Source organism: Phasianus colchicus, chromosome 5 (genome assembly GCF_987193195.1).
Source record: "Phasianus colchicus chromosome 5, bPhaCol1.hap1.1, whole genome shotgun sequence".
In the NCBI taxonomy this organism is placed as follows: Eukaryota; Metazoa; Chordata; class Aves; order Galliformes; family Phasianidae; genus Phasianus; species Phasianus colchicus.
The window spans coordinates 2,773,721-2,790,305 of NC_143440.1; the positions used below are offsets into that span (position 1 = coordinate 2,773,721).

The window sequence follows — 16,585 nt, forward strand, 5'->3', positions numbered from 1 at the left end:
AGACTTTTGTAGGGCCCTTGCAAATGAACTATTCCATTCTGTATTTAATATGACATCAGAAGCTGCTTTCTAGGGACCCTTCTGCAGCCTTAGGGTAGGAAAAATACTATTATTTTTTTCTTAATAGTCATTAAAAAAAAAAAAAGAAGAATTTGTAACGTTTCTTGTATAACATGGGAATATAGCAAAATACATATGGACCAGCACAATATCTGGGAAGTCAGTGTATAACTGGAATGCTATCTGCACATTGTTCTTTATCCAGGCCCCTTTATAAGCTGATGGTGGATCACTGTGTCAAACCTGCACTACTTGGTAAATCTACTTCCAATTTGGAAGTCTGATGGGATTCAACTCCTTAGTCAGATTTACACTGAAGCAGAGATGGGCTCTGATTGTTTTTCTTTCACTGGGTAGACATCCAGATGCAGTACAGAATCCTAAAAAGACAAGAACTGAAGTGAATCACATCTTTTGCTGCCAGGCATAAGGGTGTATCTGAGACTTCAACAAATGAAACAGTGGTTAAATTTATTACTGCCTACTGGGATTTTGGTGTCAGTTTAATAATGAAGCATTGAGCTAAATAGAAACAACCAGTAATACCTGTGAGGGGGAAAATAACATGGCCACTGAATTTTCCTGTTAGCAACGTGACTACTCTTCTGTTTTATTGCAACATTTTTGTTCCAGTCAGGGGGTTTGCCTCTACATGCACATGAAATAAGGCTGCCAAGAGAGTGAACACAACATTAGGACTTGAACAGAGATAATAGTATAAGAGTATAAAAGCCTAACCTGTTGTTGAAATACACATATTAAGAATGAAGTAGTTTTCATTTCAATGATAAATCTCACGTGAATCAACAGCCAATTTAATTTGGAGTTTATGGTGCTTTCATATTCAGATTGATTGAGCTAAGGCAAAAAGGTATTTGACAATGAAGATGTGGACCTTGCTATGTTCAGTTTTCAAGAAGCAGAATAGGTAATTTAGGAAGTTTTATCTATTTATTTTCCTCTTTCTAACATAGAAGAGTATGTGAAAATGAAAAAGACTTTATTGGCAAAGCAGTAGTGATCTTTCTTCCCACTATTGGTTAAAGCTGTGTGAATTGATTTTGCAAATTCAGCACTGAAAAATTGTTCCTAATAGATACTCTGTCTCAGCAGGAAAACTAGAGAAACTTTTTTTGTTGAAAATGAAGTTAGAGTTCAAGTAATATGTAAGTTGCATAAAACTTGTGTGTTTTGAAATACAATTATTATAAAACTAATTAGTAATTACTGTTTGTCTTTCAAGAAGAAAGAGAAGGGCTAGGTGCTGTACAAACACATGACATCTGCACAGATACTATCACAGAATCACAGGCTGAATGGATTTTGAAAGATCAGGTTTTATCATGCTGCCCCAAGGCAAGATTAACTATCCCTGTGTAATTTCTGAGAGATGTTTGCATAAGTTGTTCTTAAAGGTCTCCAAAGGTGGATGCTTCACAGCTTCCCAGGGCAATTTATTCTGGTGCTTTACCACCCTTCCTGTTAGATAATTTTTTCCCATAATGTTTGAACATAAATTTCTGTTATTGCAATTTAAACTTTTTATTTCTTTTCCTAACCACCAAAGATATTTGAAAGATTATTTGCTCCATCTTGCAACAGCCTTGAACACTGTTATTTTACTCCTCCCTTCCTCAGCCTGCTTTTTCTTTTTGGCTACGTGACTGCAATTAATTCAGGCCTTTCATGTAGGGTGGCTGTTCTGGGCCTCTGGTCTCCCTCTCTTGTCTTACTCAGAAGTCTTCCTGGTGCTTCAGCTTCCCTAAAATGTACCCAAAGTGAGAAGCAAGTTCTTCAGCTGAGGCATTGCTGGCAGATGAAGGACTCCTGCACACTTGCATGTTCTGCTCCAGCTTGCATCCTAGTGTTAGTATTTTTCAGATTACGTGGCTGATTCAGGCTCAGCTGGTGGTCCCTTACAACTTCCAAGACCTGTTAGGAAAAGAAGGTCTCTTATTTTCCTAACAGGTCTAACCCTAGCTCATTGCTCTCTATTGTGAATTTGTGTAGTTGGTTAATCTGACCTAAGTGCTGTCCTCTTGTTTTTCCAAGAGAGACTTACGGTGCATTTTACAGCTAGACAGAGGCTTGAGGTATGGAAGAAAAAAATAGCTTAGACAAGATCACACAGGGAGCTTGGGGAAGAGCCAGGAATCCTTTCTGACTGACCTCCAGAGGCCTCATCTGCAGTCTCCTCCCTGGTGTAAGTGGAAAATCATTGAGTTGAACACTGAAATTATAGCAAGCTCTAATATATTTTCACTCTGACTCATTTTCACTCATTACTGTATTTATGGCCTTTACTAATAAGTGCCAACAAGATGAATGTTTGCCAGCCATCTATCAGAGTCTTCTGTGCGTTCGTTCTACACATGGCATTATCTACAACTATACACTAAAACCAAAAGTTGCTAATATTTCATCATGCAAACATTGTATGAATTAGCAGCTTTTGCAGACAGACAGGCTGCTAGCCTGTCAGATAGCAGCAAATTTTGTTTTGTGTTCTCCAGAGATTAATAGCCCTTCTACTCTTTTTCTTAATGAGAAGAACAGGCAGGCGTGGTACAGCCAGCCACTTGTATTCATCACGCTGCCCTCCAGCTTTATATTGACAAAAAGAGAAGGGAAGAGGGAATACCATGAAATCACTAAACTGCTTCTTCTGTAAGAAAGCCAGTTAGGTATAGGTTTCTAATGCAATTTCCCCAGTGATGCTTCTGTGGGAGTTGTTGGTATTAAGCACTCTAGAATAACGAGTTATTTGACTAAGTTCTCTAAAGGGAACAAATCACAGAATCACATGATGACTTAGGTTGCAAGGAACTTCAAAGATCATATATAGGAGGCTATAAGTAAGAAGGGGACAGGCTCTTTAGCAGGGCCTGTTCTAGTTGGTCAAGGGGAAATGGTTTCAGACTAAAAGAGGGGAGTTTGGGATTGGATTTGGAAAAAGTTTTTTACAATAAAGGTGGCGAGACACTGGAACAGGTTGCCTGGAGATGTGGAGGATGCCTTGAATGTCATTGGAGACATTCAAGGTCAGGCTGGACGAGGCTCTGGGTACTGTAATCTAGCTGTAGGTGCCCCTGTTCATTGCAGGAGAGTTGGGCTAGATTACCTTTAATGGTCCCTTCAAACTCAAATGATTCTTTGATTATCTACTTCCAGCCCCCCTGTCATGGGCAGAATTGCCAACTACTAGAGCAGGATGCCCAGGGCCCCACCTGGACTTGAATGCCTCCAAGGATGGCATCCACATCTTCTCTGGACAGCCTCTGCCAGTGCCTCACCACCCTCTGAGTAAAGAATTTTCACCTAACATTTAACCTAACTCTCCCTCTTGTCTTTTAGTCTGAAGTCATTCCAGTCTCCCCGGAGTCTTTTCTTCTCCAAGATAAACAAGCCCAGCTCCCTCAGCCTTTCTTTATGAGAGCTCCTCCAGTCCTCTGATCATCCCCATGGTCCTCCTCTGGACTAACTCCAACAGCTGTAAATCTTTCCTGTGTTGGGAGCCTCAGACCTGGATGCAGTACTCCAGACAGGGACTTACAAGGGCTGAGTAGAGGGGGACAATCTGCTCCTTCACCCTGTTGCCACCCCTCTGTTGATGCAGCCCAGAATACTGTTGGCCTTCTGAGCTGCAAAAGCACTTTTCTGCCTCATGTCTTTTCAGATTAGATGGAGATTGGCTTGACAAGCATGTCAGCCAGTTCCTTCAGAAACTTGGATGCATGTTGTCTGGCCCCATAGACGTGTACATATTTAGTCTCATGAGGTGGTCTCTGACTTGCTCTGCTCTCAGAGAGGCATTTTGCTCCCTTGGCCCCCACCTAGAGGTTCAGGGATGTGAGAGATGTGAGAAGCCTGACTGGCAGTGAAGACTGAGGCAATGAATTTGTTGCATATCTCAACCTTCTCTATGTCAGTTATAACCACAGAATCACAGAATGGCCAGGGTTGGAAGGGACCTTAAGGATCATCAATCTCCAACCCCCATGCCACATGCAGGGCCACCAACCTCCTCATTTAGTGCTAGACCAGGCTGCCCAGGGCTCCGTCCAACCTGGCCGTGAACACTTCCAGGGACGGAGCATCCACAACCTCTCTGGGCAGCTGTTCCAGTACCTCACCACTCTCTCTGTAAAGAATTTCCCCCTGACGTCCAACCTAAATCTCCCTTCCCTCAGCTTAAAACCGTTTCCCCTCGTTCTACAGTTATCTACCCTTTCAAAGAAGTGATTCCCTCCTATTTGTAGGCTCCCTTTAGGTATTGAAATGCTGCAATGAGGTCGCCCCGCAGCCTTCTTTTCTCCAGGCTGAACAAGCCCAGCTCCCTCAGCCTGTCTTCACAGGGGAGGTGCTCCAGTCCCCCGATCATCTTTGTGGCCTTCCTCTGGACCCTCTCCAACAGCTCCCTGTCTTTCTTGTACTGGGGGCTCCAGACCTGGATGCAGTACTCCAGATGGGGCCTCACAAGAGCAGAATAGAGGGGAACAATCACCTCCCTGTCCCTGCTGGCCACCCCTCTTCTGATGGAGCCCAGGATACCATTTGCCTTCTGAGCCGCAAGAGCACCCTGCTGGCTCATGTTAAATTTTTCATCTATCAAGATCCCCAGGTCCTTCTCCACAGGGCTGCTCTCAAGGACCGCTCCTTCCAGTCTGTATGGATGCCTGGGATTCCTCCAGCCCAAGTGCAAAACTCTGCCGTGTTGAACCTCATCAGGTTCACCCGGGCCCACCTTTCTAGCCTCTTGAGGTCCCTCTGAATGGCATCCCGTCCTTCAACCGTGTCAACCGCACCACTCAGCTTGGTGTCATCAGCAAAGGTGCACTCAATTCCATCATTCGATGTCACTGATGAAGATGTTAAAGAGCACCGGTCCCAAGACAGACCCCTGGGGGACGCCACTCGTTACCAGCCTCCACCTGGACACAGAGCCATTGATGACCACCCTCTGTCTGCAGCCTTTCAACCAGTTTCTTATCCATCGAGTGGTCCACCCATCAAATCCACATCCCTCCAGTTTGGAGATAAGGATGTGGTGGGGGACCATGTCAAGGCCTTGCTCAAGTCCAGGTAAATGACATCTGTCGCCTTTCCCTTGTACCGATGCCGTCACTCCATCATAAAAGGCCACCAGATTGGCCAAGTTCTCCTTTTTCATTTATCGGGGGGGTGCACTCTCCTTTGCCTGTCTCTTCTGACCAGTGTACCTGTAGAAACCCTTCTTGTTCCTTTTCACATCCCTTGCTAAGTTCAGTTCCATCTGTGCCTTGGCTTTCCTCATCCCATCTCTGCACATCCAGACAGCATTCCTGTATTCTTCTCAGGCTCTGCTTCCACTGCCTCTGCATTTTCTTCTTTTTCCTCAGTTTGACCAGCAGGTCCTTGTTCAGCCATGCTGATTTCCTGCCTCTTCTGCTTGATTTCTTATGCAAAGTCTCTTAAGAGAGCTGAATGATTGCCTAAATATGAATTACTGAGTGATTTTAAGAAGTGGTGTTTCAAGCAGAAGCTGGTAATGAGAAACAATGTTAATATGACAACAGATGAGGTGGGCATAAAGCAGCACTACTGTCTGCTGAGTAGGACACATCAGAATGTGAAGTTTTATTGTCTTTGGTGCTGTGGTTTGAAATGTTTAGCTTGACTCTGATGCTAGTGATTAGAAACACACTGTTTATTATTAAAAGAATCAAGTACTGTATTCTGCTCTGGTTTTCAAAATGCACCCATCATTGTGGTCACCAACTTCTTTAATCATTTGTGTTTTTTTTTCCAGCACAACATTTTAAAAAAATATTTTTCTGACGTTATCTGCAAAGTTACAACTGATTCAAGTTATACCTTCTGTTGAGTTGCTGCTGTCTTGTTCCAGCCTACGTGGGTGCCAGGTTCCCAATGTTTTATTTGGTTTCTGATCTGGAAAAGAATTTCCCCTGCAAGTAAACCAATATTTTAAATGCTATAAGGGTTGCATATTGCCTTTGGGGTAAGTGTGCTTTTTTGTTCAGCTACAGATGAATGCCTGTGTATGGGAACTGTTGAGTCATGGCCTGAACCACTGATTGAACACCTGGGGAAAGGACCTGGGAGCACAGGTGAAGGCAATTCACCAGTGTGACCAGAAGGAGTAGAACCTGGCTGCACTTCTCTTAGACCCCATTTAAGAGCTGACTCTTTCTGGAGATCCCTTTGTGGTGGGGCTTTCCCCTGCAAACCTGGAATCGTCTGATATGAGTGAGCAACCTTCTTCCCTTCTTTTATAGCACCTTTCTATCTTTCTATTATGCCAATCCTTTGTCATTACACCTCTGGTGAAATATCATTTCCCATCATATTGATCTGTCCAATTGCTATAGGCCTGCCTTAGAACTAGAGTGCAGGTAAAAATGGCCAAGCAGGTACTTCTTACATTTCTATGGCTGGTCTTGCTGGAGGTCATCCAGTGGTGTGTGTTTTGGTCACCTTTGTTGCTAAACTGCTTCTGTGCCTTTTGACTCAAGAGCTCTCACAATCCTCTTATCTAAGGAAGGAGCAAAGGAATCTCCTTCTAAGTGATTTGTATGCCACTTAATGATGTTTATGTGTTGTCTCTGTGTTTTGCAGCTCATGTACAATACATTAATTGATTACCCCAATGTGCTCATGTGATGTACCCTCAGAGTCACCAGGAAAAATCCCCTTGATTTGAGAGATTTCATAATATGGCTCACTGGATAATAAAAGTTATTCCAGAAATAATTTCTCAGCAGTTCTTGATGTTCCTTGTTTTCAGTATTGCTGTAAAACGTGGGCAAAAAGGAACCAGAACTGTTGACTGCAGCATGCCTTTCTAATTAACTATTTTTCAGATCCTATTTGATTCCTCCCCGGTTGAGCACTAGACAGTAATCTCAGCACTAGAAAATACTCATTTTTTTCAATTAGAGGTCATACTTAGGAAGAAAAAGTACCCTGCAATTTTGTACTTAGAGTCTGCTGGAGGGTGCACATAAGTGAATTTAGATTACTTTATACTCAATAATACTGTCATAGTCTTTGATAACTCAAGATTTACTGTTAAAATAACTGTGGAGCTAATGAGAGCCGTGTTTTTGTGTCAGTGTATCTGCTTGTTGGTGAAGAGGAAATTAAGCTTTTTGTCAGTTTGCAATTTTCTAGTTTATCTTTGGCACTGGCAATTGGTTATGCAGAGCAGAGCAGATAAACCCTCTGCATTCTCTTCGCTGCCATGTCTCCAGGCTGCATGTGCCCGGCACTGTTGGAGCATCTCAATCCTCTTCTCACTCTTGAGTACTGACATGATCATATGCCAGGCTCAGAAATGAAGTCCAGATTGCTAACAGTGTTGTGGTTGATGTCCCTGGAAGTGGGGCTGGATAAGGCCCTGGGCGACCTGATCTAGCTGCAGTGTCCCTGTTCATTGCAGGGAAATTGGATGATGTTATGATTCTATGATTCTAACTACAGGGCTATCTATGTTGTTGTTTGTAGAGACTAGACTAGGACTGCATAGCCACTAGCAAACTATGGAATTGCCATGGAAATATCCTTTTAATAGTGTTATTTTAACCCTAAGAAAGTTACCTGCACATTGAGACTGAGAACCTTTCCTGAGTTTTTCATTTTTTTTTATTTCTGAGACAAAGAATGAAATTTCAAATGCTGCCTCGCTTGGCCCATTCCTAAGCTGCAGCGAAAACATGCACCTGACTTTAAGAATATTAAAATAAACACAAGTAAAAAAGTTCTTTTGATGCAAGCTCATCACTACCACCATGTTCTCTATAGAAATGCCTATGAACTGCTGGCTTGTCTAATCTTTTTTCCTCTCTCCTCTCGTTAACAGAGCACTGGTCTTGTGAGGAAGCCAGGATATTATCCTGGAGGCTGCAGCTTGTGGTCTGTGAGACCCTGAGATTTTGGACCTCCTCCTGGTGCCCCTTCTTTCCTAAGGAGCATAATCCCAGCAGCTCTGCAGGGGAGAACAAGGTATGGTGCTGTCTGCCTCTTCGGGAGGCAGTGAAGTGTGGTCTACTTCTAATTCTCTGTTACTTTCCTCCTAAAGCAGAGGGGATATCCAGGTAACCCTGCCTACTTATGCAGGGAGAAATAGCAGAGGAGTTTAGAGGCCAGGCTGCTTAGGTGGGGTGAGGCATGGATTAGCACTGGAATTGGCTGCTTTAATGGTGCTGATTGTCTTGCAGACTTGGTATTGCAGTCATACTATAGCATTATTATGCTGCCTATTGATTGCAGGTGTGTGTACGTTTGTGTGTAAAGGATTAAGAGAAAATTGCTTGGAAAGAAGTTAGTGTTAAAGAGCTTTCTAGATTCAGCTCTGAGCTGCTGCTATAAGATCTCACAGTTAGAAGTGTGGAAACTAGCTAAATCTGCTAGAAATTCTGCTATCTTCACCAGAAGTCCAGTGAGACTTCCTAATCTTGAGAGCCTGCCATCACCCTGTGATTATATCTTACGTACTTGGCTGCTCCTGCGTGGAAGAAATTCCTCCTCTCAGCTTTGGGCTCAGTTCAGATGCCAGTTCTCATAAGGGCTAAATTTAAATTTGGGTTTGAACATACATGCAGTAGGAGAGAAACTCCACCCATCTGTAACACTTTCATATCTGCATGAGGTGAGAAGGACAGGGCTCTTTCCTTTTTTACCTGCTATTAATTTTGGGGCTGTGACCAGCTCTGGCTGTGGATTCATTTGAGAAGTGTATCCCAGGCATTTGTTATGTTCTTGGCTTTCACTGTGTGGCTTGCAGTAAACTCTCAACAGGACCAACTGTACAATCCAGCCATACTGCTTAAAGGATGATAATAAAGTCCCATAGAACTAATCTGTTGTTACTGCCATGCTATGGTAGAAGTAGTTTTCCAGTGTGCAAGAACTACCAAATATTTCTGACAGCAACAACAGCAGCACAGAGCTGACTCAGAGACTCAAAATCACATTTGGTGATGGCTTTGAAAGACATCAACACTAGCGAGTAGGAAGGGGTGCAGGGAGAACAATAAGAATAGAGAAGGTTGCTTCCACCTTGAATGAAACTGGTAATTATGAGCACCAAAGTGGTGCTGGTCAGAAGATCATTTGCACCTCCTGGTGGCGATTAAAATCTTGAAACGTGTCAAGATCAGAGGTGCCAACAAAATTCACCTATGGTGCTCTGTTCACTATAATAAGGCAGCAGCAAATTCCTGAAATCTGCTGTAGAGGAAAGAAGAATAGGTACAAAAACAATGCAACACACTGAAGACATAAAGCTTTTCACATCACTTCTGAATCAAAAACAGATCCACAGGAAATACTGTTCTTAAAAACTAAATTTCCAGTGAAACCAACTCAATACTCAAATTTTCAATGCATGTATTGCACAGGAGCAATGACAAAATCAGGGAGAAGACTGTGTAAATGTGCAATACAATGGGAAGTGCATATTCTCTACTGTTTCACCCATGGTAATGCGATATACCTGCAATATAAGACATCTGGGAAATGTTGGTTGCTTTAGAAAATAGTACTGACTGGTAGCCTTACCATCAACAATCCAGGCTTGTTGTTCAGCTCTCTGATTAGCTGCAGGCTTCTTGTGCGTTTCGGGCTCCTGCGACTGCCTGTCATTTGCAAGGTGCCATTGTAATAAATATCAAATAAGATAACAAGCACCTATGGAGCCCAAATATCTCTAAAGACTTGTAGGAGTATCTATTCATATTTTTCTTGCTATGAACGGTGTGAATGCTCACACAAAAGGACTTTCCTAATTTTGAAGTGCACAGTCAAGTACAGATGAAGGACTTTCCATTTCTTCAGACAAAATAATCACTGTAATAGCTTGACTACTGAAAAACCACCTAATGACAATTCTATTGGAAAGAAAAAATATATATATCTTTTTATGGGCCTCCAAGAAGTTACAAGAGGCTGCTAATTGTAATTTGGAAGTGTCACTTGGAAAATGTGCAGTGTTCAGTCCTAACTGCATATGCTTAAGGCAAAGTAGAAAGGAACAGGGATTAGTTTTCCAATTGGGCTGTTACTGCAATTAGCAGTGCCCTTACAAGGTAGGTAAGAATCTCTTCTATAGAATTCAAGCCTCTGTTAGTGAAAATGGGATAAATAATTGCGTAGATTTCTCCCATGCTTTACAGCTTGGATGCATTGTTGGCCTGGTCTACACTGAAATGTCTGCAGAGTTATGCTTGTCATGGGACACAACTTTTGGGACATCACAATTGTCCTAGTGAACACAGGTGCTGATCTAAGCTCCATCTCATACATACTGTTGTTTTATAGGTATATCTTTAATGTAGACATAAGGTCTTAAAGTCACTAACAAAAAAAAAGGGTGAAGTAGGCATAACAAGATCTTGCATTTTATTTAATCCTGCATGGAGAGTGTTGCTGAGTGCTCCAGCAGTGCTGTGCATATAGCATTGGTCAGGGGTTTGAGAGTGTCTTAAGTAGTCAGGAGAAGCCTATTCAACTTTTGAGCAATGGATGGACAACTGAACTGTGTCTCTGAAATCTATCAAGACAAACAGCAACTAGGATGGTGAGATCATTTGCTAGAAGGACTTCCAGAAAGCAGTCTTTGGCAATATAAATTCCTACTCATCTATGTAGTTACTGAATCTTTCTCAGTGTACTGAGTGTGCCACCCTCACAAGGACATCTGATGGCTGGCGTTGGGCCTGGTGCTGGAAGAGCTGAGATGTCTCTAGCAAACAGTATTCCAAGCTTTTGTGCCTGATTCCCCTGGATGCTGGCTGCCCTGACAACTAAGAGCAATGCCACATCCCTCAGGTCATGTGCATACCAAATGTGTGTGGTGACTGGCAGAGCTGTTTAGTATTTAGCAAGTAGAATGTATATGTAATTGTATACACTGGGAAATACATACAGAAACTTAGATGTTGTGTTCTGGTAACTGAAACTCTTGACTATGTAATAGCCCAGTTGTTGTTATAACAAATTAGTCAGCTTTGATTTGGCCAAGGTACTGATACTAACCTGCAGCCCATGCTCACAGTCTTGAGAAGGGCTGCTCTTTGCACCGTTCTGTTAATGGAGCACTCTAAATAAAGGATTTGTCTACACTGTACCATACACTGCACAATTAATGGTAATGTGAATGGCAGTCTTATGCACAGCATATGCTGAAAACGTATCTCTGTGCAGGTTACCTAGCAGGGGAATTTCATTGCAAGGTTCGTTCAGCTAAAAGTCAGTTCTGTGCTCACGGCTGATAATCAGATTTGTCACTTAATAACAATAAGCACATGTGTTTAGCATCAGCTGACATGCTCTTCTCTGAAATCTTACAAGCCAATTATCATTATAATGAACAATGGAGGCTGGCTGATGTTTTACAGTCTATTTAGAATTACTGTTATGCTCTAATGTTTCCTTTTTTGTTGTTTGTTTGTTTTTTAAACAAATTGCACAGACCAAAGGGAAACAGAGGAGTTCATTTCTATAATTGCTAATTGTTCACAGTACACCATACTGAAAGATGAAAAAGCTCCATAGGAGGTAAATCTTCTTCCTCTGTTTTAAATAATTAGTTGATTGGAATTTGCTACTCAGGATCTCATTTAGGAGATTCTATAAAGGAGAAGTCACTCAATGAGATGAACAGCTTGGTATAGGAGGAACACAGAAGGAAGGAGAGAACTTGCTAAGTTGAGAAGTTTTATTCTAGGAGTTGAATGAGTCAAAAATAAGTCATGCTGTTGTGAAAAAAAGATGGAGTGCAGTCTTGAATACCAAAATGCACAAAGAGGAATGTAGCTTGCTTGATGTAAACATTGAGATATATCAAATATATATATATATATATATATATCACCTTTCTGCTATTTTCAGCATTGGAAACCATTGGACTCCTTTGGTGTTGCAGTTGAAGATGTGGACTAGTTACAAAGAATCCAAAGAGAAGCATGGAGTATAATAAGAGGTCTCAAGTAAGACCAAGGAGGTAAGAAGAGCTAATCAGGTGGTGTGGTTCAGCTTTTAGAAGAGAAGACTTCAGATAACACAGGGATAATCCTAAAATACGCAGAAAGTAGAATCAAGCTACCTTTAGTATCCTGAAGTATGAAGGAGGACAGAAAAAGTCTTTCCTAAAAAGACTAGACAGAAATAGCCTTTCCGAAAAGTTTATGTGATGGAATGTTGTGATCTTACTCTTCTGGAAGAAAGATGCAGGTTAAACAATAGGAAAAAGCTTTCTAACAGGATAAGAAGATGCTGTTTTTTCTGTCTTTGGAGGTCTTTAAAAAGATGTTGGATAAACATCTGTCATGAATGATATAGGTGTAGATAATTCTGTCTGGGGTAGGGGTATAAACCAGGTGAACTGGTGAGGTATTTTCTTTCTCTCTGTTTTGTATTAAAAATAAATAACCTCTGTATTGAGGTTGCCCTCACTTATCCATGTTTGGATCAGTCTAGCCTGAGATTCTCATTCCAGGATGGGATTTAAAAAAAACCTTTGAGAGATGGGATTTGGGTGCCTACCTCCTGTTGACTATTTTTGACAATCCTAGCCTTTAAAAGTATTCTTTATCCAGATAAGATAATTTTCTATATGTTGACATTTAAATCCTCTGACTAAATCTGTGTTTCCCTGAAATGTTTCTGCCTGTTCCAACAAGCCCTTCTACGTTAAATTGTTATTTTTTTGGGATGAATCACACTGAGAACATTCAACGTGTCAAGCTTGGTATAAAAATGGGCAGTCAGAATGTGAGCTAATCAACAGCAGCTTTTGTATTTCTTTTTTTAAACACAAACGGGATTATTTCCACATCTCTGAATAACCCAAATATCTCAGAGAACAATTAACTGACCCAACAAGCATTACAGCTCTGTGGGAAATAGAGGTTTGGCAAGCAGTGATCTAGCATGAAAATGGAACGAAACAGATTTTTAAATGAATAAAGTAAACAGCACTTCCTCATAGTCTGTCTTTTCTGATTCCTCTGTCCTTTCTGTTTCATACACCTTTACTATTGGCTAGTGCAGCTGTTTTTTTTTCCCATTGGTACTTGTCATCTGCTTTGTTGTTGCTCTACTCATTTCTTTGAAGAATCTTTTTTTTCCTTTTTTTTTCTTTAGCATCAAGAGGAAGGAGCAAATCAGGTTGTGAATAGGAAGTCAAGCAATTTCACTTGCGTGTGAGCCCAAGAACTCCACAAGTGAAAGGCGCCTGTCCTCTGGTGTAGCAGCTGAGGGATCAGGGGCATTATCCAACAAGCCAGAACTCAGTGTGCTACTTCTTAATCTCAGGTGCTTAAATTCACATTACTGAGAAGCATACTTTCTAGTCAGGGAGCAGGGAAGGAGTAGAGTTGCTCCTCAACTCTTCTGAAACCAGGTTGTGCTTCAGAGAGGGCTTGCCTATAGCACAGAAGGAAACTGGTACAAGGAAGAATCTGCTGCCTTGCGAGGGAAGGATTCCAAGGAGGGAGGAGGGTACCTGCTTGCAACTCAGACACTGAAGTACTCTCCAGGGAACACACAGCTGAACCCTTTCAGACCACAGAGGGCCTGCAGTTTTGTTTTTTCGCAGCCTAAAGGACTATGAGAACCATTAGCCTGTTTTCTGACAACAACATTTTAAAAGAAAGAAAAAAAAAGGAATAGTTATGTACAGACCATAGGCTCTTCAGTGTTCAAAGCTGTTCTGAGCTTGCAATGGTCTGGGTCTGAAGGCATCCGAGGCTGAGAACCCACAGTCACATAGGATTATCTCAGGGACATTTCTTTCTTTTGCATTTCCTGCTTCCTAGCTTAGTGCCCTACACATCCCCACTCCCCTTTACCTGTTTAGTGGGCTGGCTGCCAGGAATTTAATTGCCACTCCCTCTCTAGATTGACCAGGTAGGTGAACTTTTGGGAGTGCCTTAGGACCTCGTAGGTAGCAATTATGATTTGCTAAGATCTACCATGCTGAAGTCCCTCTGTCTGTTTGTTCCCAAATCATCACTTGCAGGGCTCTTTGCAATTCTATCAGGCTAGTTTGCTTGCTTTTCCCGTAGGCTTTCCAGGTCTCTATGTGCTGTAAATTCTTCCTTTTCCTCTTCTATCGTGCTATACTCCTTGTTTGCAACAGCTTCCCACTTCCTTATCACCTATTATTCCAGCCCTCTTTTTCCTGTTAGTGATTTTGTTTTTATATATACCCTGTGGAATGTGCTGGGAACACACACTTTCACTTTCTGAGATTCACTTATTAACACCCTTACAGCACTCAGGCACCCTATGTCTTTTCCTCCACTCGTAGGGCATGTGGGTAATGCCTCTGCTGCTCTTCCAGGGCTGAGGACAAGGCAGTCCTACATCCCTTGCCCATGGGTTCCCTCAAGGCCTGAGATGTGTGCTTGCTACTTGCCTGCTTGGTTTTCCCTTATGCCTCTGCATGGTGTCAGCAGCTCGGGCAGCTCTTGGGAAGATGTGTAGGTGTGCTGGTTTCTGTGATTGTCAGGCTCTGTTTGACTGCAGCTGGGTAAACTGATATAACTACCTGACCACAGTTGGTCTCCCCAAACATATGAGTTGGCCTATGAACCTGGCCTGCTGCCCATCAATTATGAGTGAAAATCCCACTGGCTGTTTTGGGCTGTTGGGTGGTGCTTTGAAAGTAACTGCAGAGGTCCTTCTGAATCCTACTTCCTGGTCTTGCTCCAGCTTATCCTACACCATTTGTACAGAATCCCTTAGCACTTCTGTCCTACACCAGCCTCCTGCCCTTCCTTCAGCACTAGCCTGGTCTAACCTTAACACAGTCAGATCCTGTACAGGCACCCAACTACTGATAGCATCATTAAGCTCTCCTGATCTTCATGACATTCATCATTCCGAAGAGTGAACTTACACCAAAATATATTTTGGAAAATGTGCTCCTTCTCTGCCAGCAATGTAGAGGCAGAGCCCACTGAGAGCTGTGACTGTCTTCATCCTTGAAGCAGTACTGACATCAGTGGCATGACCTAAGATAAAGTTGGCATGAAAAATGTTTGCCTGTCTTTTCAAATTCTGTGGGTTTGGTCTGTTTTTCATTACAGCTGCAGTGCGTGGCATTGGCACAGCCACTCCTGCCTCTCCAGGAGAGGGAGAGCGGCATCAGCACCTCCAAAGAGCTGCCATGTCGCCTGCCTATGAGGCCTTAGAGCCCAACTGAAGGATTGTTGGGCTGTGAGCAAGCTCTTCAGTGCTCCCTATGAAGATCTCCTGATGTTAAGACTGGAAAAGTGACTGCAAAATCTCCACAAGGTGATCCAAGCCTTGAAGCCAAAGTCTCATCCTGGAGCATTACTGGAAAGCTGCACTTAAAAGATAGGTCCTGGAGATCCAGGTCTCATTCCTTTAGCCTCAGTTCTCACGAGTGAAATGTCTGTTCAACTTAGCACTAAAAATTTGATATTTTGCAGGATGGAGATTTAAAAAAAAAACTTTGTCTCTTTCCATTTTTTAATTTAAATTCATTCAAAGCAGCATTTTCAAAATGAAATGTTCTGAATTTTCAGGGCAACATGTTCTGCTTTCCCTAAGAAACTATTATTTGTTGAATATCATCATATGTATGAAGGATCTCACTCACTCAAAACTTGCTGTTGCATCCTTCTTTTGAATGCATTTCCCTCTATACTGCTGGGCATGCAAACTACATGAGGTCAAACGTTTGAGTTTGCTTCGATTCTGGTATGTGGACTTTTGTGGATGTTTGCCTGAATCAAGCTGTAAGCAATTCCAGAAAAGCATCTGACTTTGTGAAGCATAGTGTGCCTTCATCTGCTTCTTGACCCACAGTCTGTCAGAATATGGCTGCTTTCTCAGTTTTTGTTGGGTGTCTTCCAGCCCTACTGCATTTTCCATTTCACCTCCTTTATTAGTGTGACTAAGCACCTCTTGAGGGTTACTCTGACATGGTTGGTTTGTTTGAGTTGATAATTTCTGGGAGTTATACAGCTGGACTTACGTTTTTAAGTTTCCCATTACCCCATAATTTTATTTTATTTTATTTTATTTGCCTTGGAATGGCTCAAGGAAATGCACGCAAACTCAAATCTGCATGTGGTTTTACTTGGAAGGCTTAATGAGAGATGTTGACCTATGTGTTTCTAGCCTGTTTCTACAACAAGAAAGTTATTTTGAATTCTGTACGGAACTTCACTCACATATTCAAAGATGAAGATACTGAGCAGCTACTTTTTCAGCTAGAAAACAGTGCACGTGAGCAGTTGCATAACATTGTATTGACGAACTTTCCTCTTCTTGCTCACCACATTCTCTTTTTATGAAGGAATGACCTCGGTCCTAAAAGTTAGCCCCATATTTCCTTCTGGCCTTTCAAGGCATGTTACAAATCATCCTTTGACGATTTGATGCAGCCTTTATGATTTTTGCTAACAATTAAACTCCACAAAATTGACGTGTTGGGTTTTATGGACAGTGTCCGGGTTAAAGAGCGAGGCAGGCTACAAGGAGAAGGGAAAAC

The 16,585-nt window shown here is 42.1% G+C and overlaps 1 protein-coding gene across 11 annotated transcripts in view; it reads left to right on the forward strand.

Annotated features, from left to right (window-relative positions):
• The window catches only part of CCDC34 (coiled-coil domain containing 34), a 98,524-nt gene that overhangs the window by 54,599 nt on the left and 27,340 nt on the right, over window positions 1–16,585 (forward strand). For 8 of the 11 annotated variants that reach the window (XR_016466594.1, XR_016466588.1, XR_016466596.1 and 5 more), the window contains exons 10-12: window positions 5,849–6,306; window positions 7,919–8,061; window positions 11,950–12,061. The gene's annotated coding sequence lies outside the window, so the exon portion shown is untranslated. Of the gene's footprint in view, window positions 1–5,848; window positions 6,307–7,918; window positions 8,062–11,949; window positions 12,062–15,152; window positions 15,538–16,585 lie in introns of those variants that run through there. The other 3 variants (XR_016466590.1, XR_016466589.1, XR_016466593.1) reach the window with 3 other exon arrangements.